A 6,457-nucleotide genomic window follows, 5' to 3' on the forward strand; every position below is an offset into this window, starting at 1 on the left:
TAATTGCATGTACAGTCTTCCTGGTCATTATTTGTCAGAATGTACTGTTACTGAATATTACAGCTGGCACTGACTGTGACATCATCATGAAGAATGTGTTACAAAACAAAGATTTTTTTTAACAAGTTAAAAAAAAAAAAGAAATTTGTATTTTTTTTTAGTTGAAAGCTACAGTGTGTAGAATTTAGGGTGTGTTTGTTTGCATAAATTGAATATCGTATTCATAATCACATGTTCATTAGCGCATAATTACCTACAACCAATCAGTGTCTTTTCTTAAACTTAGAATGCACGTTCATAGTATCTACCATGCATTCGGAAAGTATTCACAGCGCTGCGCTTTTTCCAGATTTTATGTTACAGCCTTATTCCAAAATAGATGAAATATTTTTTCCTCAAAATTCTACACACAATACCCCATAATGACAATGTGAAAAAAGTTTTTTTTGGTGCAAATTTATTAAAAAAAACAACAACTAATTAATCATGTTTACATAAGTATTCACAGGCTTTGCTATGAACCTCAAAATTGAGCTCAGGTGCATCCTGTTTCCACTGATCATCCTTGAGATGTTTCTACAGTTTAATTGGAGTCCACATGGGGTAAATTCAGTTGATTGGACATAATTTGGAAAGGCACACACCTGTCTACATATAAGGTCCCACAGTTGGCAGTGTATGTCAGAGCACAAACCAAGCATGAAGTCAAAGAAATTGACTGTAGACCTCCGACACAGGACTGTCTCGAGGCACAAATCTGGGGAAGGGTACAGAAACATTTCTACTGCTTTGAAGGTCCCAATGAGCACAGTGTTCTCCATCATCCGTAAATGGAAGAAGTTCAGATCCACGTCTCTTACTAGAGCTGGCCGCCCATCCAAACTGAGCAATCGGGGGAGAAGGACCTTAGTCAGGGAGGTGACCAAGAACCTGATGGTCACTCTGTCAGAGCTCCAGCATTCCTCTGTGGAGAGAGGAGAACCTTCCAGAAGGACAACCATCTCTGCGGCAATCCACCAATCAGGCATGTATGGTAGAGTGACCAGACGGAAGCCACTCCATAGTAAAAGACACATGGCAGCCCACCTGGAGTTTGCCAAAAGGCACCTGAAGGACTCTCAGACCATGAGAAATAAAATTCTCTCATCTGATGAGACAAAGATTGAAGATGTTTGGAGGAAATCAGAAACTGCTCATCACCTAACCAATACCATCCTTACAGTGAAGCATGGTGGTGGCAGCATCATGCTGTGGGGATGTTTTTCAGTGGCAAAAACTGGGAGACTAGTCAGGATTGAGGGAAAGATGAATGCAGCAATGTACAGAGACATCCTGGATGAAAACCTGCTCCAGAGTGCTCTGGACCTCAGACTCTTTCAGCAGGACAGTGACCCTAAACACACAGCCAAGATATCAAAGGAGTGGCTTCAGGACAACTCTGTGAATGTCCTTGAGTGGTCCAGCCAGAACCCAGACCTGAATCTGACTGAACATCTTTGGAGAGATCTGAAAATGGCTGTGCACAGGCGCTCCCCATCCAACCTGATGGAGCTGGAGAGGTGTTACAAAGAGGAATGGGCCAAACTGCGCAAAGACTGATGTACCAAGCCTGTGGCATCATATTCAAGAAGACTTCAGGCTGCAATTGAACAAAGTATTGAGCAAAGGGTGTGACTACTTATGTACATGTGACTTCTTAGTTTATTATTTTTCATAAATTTGCAAAAAAAAAAAAAAAAAAAAAAAAAAAAAAAAAATTTCATGTTGTCATTATGGGGTGTTATGTGTAGAATTTTGAGGGAAAAAATTAATTTACTCCATTCTGGAATACGACTAACATAACAAAATGGGGAAAAAGTGAAGTGCTGTGAATACTTTCCAAATGCACGGTTACATGGAAGCAGGCCCCTTCATCAGAATCAAATTTATTGCCAAGTAAGTTTGCACATACAAATAATTTGATGTTGTTCTTGGTGCATAAATAGGAAAAGAAAAACACTTCTATAAGAAGTAAAAAGAGTCAATAGACAAAACTATAATCACTGTTAAATAAATAAAACATAATGGAATGTGACAGATTGTGTGCAAAAACAGGTGATTGGAGTACAGATGTACATGGAGGCCACCGTGTTGATCAAGGGGAAAGAAATGGTGACCAGTGGCGACATAATACTATCTGCAAACTCACCACTAGATGACACTAAATGTTACACACTGTGGCTTTAATCCACTGTCATCAACCACACCTACAAAACGTAATTGTTTAAATGGGAAAATCAAACTGTAACAATTTGCAACAATTAACTCCATATTACATTTCCCATTTAAACAACCAAGTTTTGTGGAGCCCATTGATGAAAATAATTTCATGAAGCATTTTACTTTTCAGAGTGTCAAAGTTTTTAGTCTGTCGTGGTGATGCATCCAAAATGATGTGCTGATGAACGCTGACACCAAGGCATCACTCAGCTGCAATGACATGCTTTTATAGTCATGAAAGTCAGGCAGCACTGGATGATATTTCGGTTTACCTCTGCATTAAAGCCTTAAAAAAGGATGAAGACATAAAAATATAAAATGTCTCTACACCTGGTGATTTTTAACAAAACCCTGCTTTAATTTAAACTATCATTTTGCACTATAATTTACAATATTTCTGAAAACTTTCAAATGGCCAAACATTCTTAGTTGATCATGCTTAAATAAATAAAAAAAAGATAAAGATGATAAAGACACAACATGTTAACATTGTAAGATTTCTTCTTGGAGGAGACTGTTTTGACAATCTACCCTACAGCTTTGCTATTTCATTCACATACAGTAGTGTTCAGAATAATCATAGTGCTATGTGACTAAAAAGATTAATCCAGGTTTTGAGTATATTTCTTATTGTTACATGGAAAATAAGGTACCAGTAGATTCAGTAGATTCTCACAAATCCAGCAAAACCAAGCATTCATGATATGCACACTCTTAAGGCTATGAAATTGGGCTATTAGTAAAAAAAAAAAAAAAGTAGAAAAGGGGGTGTTCACAATAATAGTAGCATCTGCTGTTGACACTACAAACTCAAAACTATTATGTTCAAACTGCTTTTTTAGCAATCCTGTGAATCACTAAACTAGTATTTAGTTGTATAACCACAGTTTTTCATGATTTCTTCACATCTACGAGGATTAATTTTGTTGGTTTGAAACCAAGACTTTGCTGGTTTACTAGTGTGCTTGGAGTCATTGTCTTGTTGAAACACCCATTTCAAGGGCATGTCCTCTTCAGCATAAGGCAACATGACCTCTTCAAGTATTCTGACATATCCAAACTGATCCATGATACCTGGTATGCGATATATAGGCCCAACACCATAGTAGGAGAAACATGCCCATATCATGATGCTTGCACCACCATGCTTCACTGTCTTCACTGTGAACTGTGGCTTGAATTCAGAGTTTGGGGTCGTCTCACAAACTGTCTGCGGCCCTTGGACGCAAAAAGAACAATTTTATTCTCATCAGTCCACAAAATATTCCTCCATTTCTCTTTAGGCCAGTTGATGTGTTCTTTGGCAAATTATAACCTCTTCTGCACGTCTTATTTAACAGAGGGACTTTGCGGGGGATTCTTGCAAATAAATTAGCTTCACACAGGCGTCTTCTAACTGTCACAGCACTTACAGGTAACTCCAGACTGTCTTTGATCATCCTGGAGCTGATCAATGGGTGAGCCTTTGCCATTCTGGTTATTCTTCTATCCATTTTGATGGTTGTTTTCTGTTTTCTTCCACGCGTGTTTTTTTTTTTTGTCCATTTTAAAGCATTGGAGATCATTGTAGATCAATCAATCAATCAATCAATCAATCAATTTTTTTATATAGCGCCAAATCACAACAAACAGTTGCCCCAAGGTGCTTTATATTGTAAGGCAAGGCCATACAATAATTATGTAAAACCCCAACGGTCAAAACGACCCCCTGTGAGCAAGCACTTGGCTACAGTGGGAAGGAAAAACTCCCTTTTAACAGGAAGAAACCTCCAGCAGAACCAGGCTCAGGGAGGGGCAGTCTTCTGCTGGGACTGGTTGGGGCTGAGGGAGAGAACCAGGAAAAAGACATGCTGTGGAGGGGAGCAGAGATCGATCACTAATGATTAAATGCAGAGTGGTGCATACAGAGCAAAAAGAGAAAGAAACAGTGCATCATGGGAACCCCCCAGCAGTCTACGTCTATAGCAGCATAACTAAGGGATGGTTCAGGGTCACCTGATCCAGCCCTAACTATAAGCTTTAGCAAAAAGGAAAGTTTTAAGCCTAATCTTAAAAGTAGAGAGGGTGTCTGTCTCCCTGATCTGAATTGGGAGCTGGTTCCACAGGAGAGGAGCCTGAAAGCTGAAGGCTCTGCCTCCCATTCTACTCTTACAAACCCTAGGAACTACAAGTAAGCCTGCAGTCTGAGAGCGAAGCGCTCTATTGGGGTGATATGGTACTACGAGGTCCCTAAGATAAGATGGGACCTGATTATTCAAAACCTTATAAGTAAGATGAAGAATTTTAAATTCTATTCTAGAATTAACAGGAAGCCAATGAAGAGAGGCCAATATGGGTGAGATATGCTCTCTCCTTCTAGTCCCCGTCAGTACTCTAGCTGCAGCATTTTGAATTAACTGAAGGCTTTTTAGGGAACTTTTAGGACAACCTGATAATAATGAATTACAATAGTCCAGCCTAGAGGAAATAAATGCATGAATTAGTTTTTCAGCATCACTCTGAGACAAGACCTTTCTGATTTTAGAGATATTGCGTAAATGTAAAAAAGCAGTCCTACATATTTGTTTAATATGCGCTTTGAATGACATATCCTGATCGAAAATGACTCCAAGATTTCTCACAGTATTACTAGAGGTCAGGGTAATGCCATCCAGAGTAAGGATCTGGTTAGACACCATGTTTCTAAGATTTGTGGGCCAAGTACAATAACTTCAGTTTTATCTGAGTTTAAAAGCAGGAAATTAGAGGTCATCCATGTCTTTATGTCTGTAAGACAATCCTGCAGTTTAGCTAATTGGTGTGTGTCCTCTGGCTTCATGGATAGATAAAGCTGGGTATCATCTGCGTAACAATGAAAATGTAAGCAATACCGTCTAATAATACTGCCTAAGGGAAGCATGTATAAAGTGAATAAAATTGGTCCTAGCACAGAACCTTGTGGAACTCCATAATTAACTTTAGTCTGTGAAGAAGATTCCCCATTTACATGAACAAGTTGTAATCTATTAGACAAATATGATTCAAACCACCGCAGCGCAGTGCCTTTAATACCTATGACATGCTCTAATCTCTGTAATAAAATTTTATGGTCAACAGTATCAAAAGCAGCACTGAGGTCCAACAGAACAAGCACAGAGACGAGTCCACTGTCCGAGGCCATAAGAAGATCATTTGTAACCTTCACTAATGCTGTTTCTGTACTATGATGAATTCTAAAACCTGACTGAAACTCTTCAAATAGACCATTCCTCTGCAGATGATCAGTTAGCTGTTTTACAACTACCCTTTCAAGAATTTTTGAGAGAAAAGGAAGGTTGGAGATTGGCCTATAATTAGCTAAGATAGCTGGGTCAAGTGATGGCTTTTTAAGTAATGGTTTAATTACTGCCACCTTAAAAGCCTGTGGTACATAGCCAACTGAACAGCCTATAATTTTTTGCACCTGCGTATAAGTTTTCCCCTCTCCAATCAACTTTTTAATCAAACTACGCTGTTCTTCTGAACAATGTCTTGAACGTCCCATTTTCCTCAGGCTTTCAAAGAGAAAAGCATGTTCAACAGGTGCTGGCTTCATCCTTAAATAGGGGACACCTGATTCACACCTGTTTGTTCCACAAAATTGATGAACTCACTGACTGAATGCCACACTACTATTATTGTGAACACCCCCTTTTCTACTTTTTTTTTTTACTAATAGCCCAATTTCATAGCCTTAACAGTGTGCATATCATGAATGCTTGGTCTTGTTGGATTTGTGAGAATCTACTGGTACCTTGTTTCCCATGTAACAATAAGAAATATACTCAAAACCTGGATTAATCTTTTTCGTCACATAGCACTACTATTATTCTGAACACTACTGTAGATGACAAAAAGTAGGATTTGTTACAATCATGGGTTTTCCTTTGCGTGTTTGAAAACGCTTAAAAACCATTCTTATCTTCTAATTTGTAGAAATACAAACAAGAGTGGCTGCAGTGGTTTGCGGCGAATTATAATATTGGGAATAAGTTGACACACTTTTTGTCTATATATGTTCTACGTGTTTTCATTTCACTGACCTGTGATTACTTTTTACACGACACACTCCTGTGCAGTACAATTTTCATCGCATGTTTCATTTAAGGTGGTCCGAAAGAAAAGCTTCTCAGGTACAAACGTTCTGTTTACATGTGATTCACTCTGATGTTGTAGATAC

Source organism: Thalassophryne amazonica, chromosome 19 (assembly GCF_902500255.1).
Source record: "Thalassophryne amazonica chromosome 19, fThaAma1.1, whole genome shotgun sequence".
Taxonomy (NCBI): Eukaryota; Metazoa; Chordata; class Actinopteri; order Batrachoidiformes; family Batrachoididae; genus Thalassophryne; species Thalassophryne amazonica.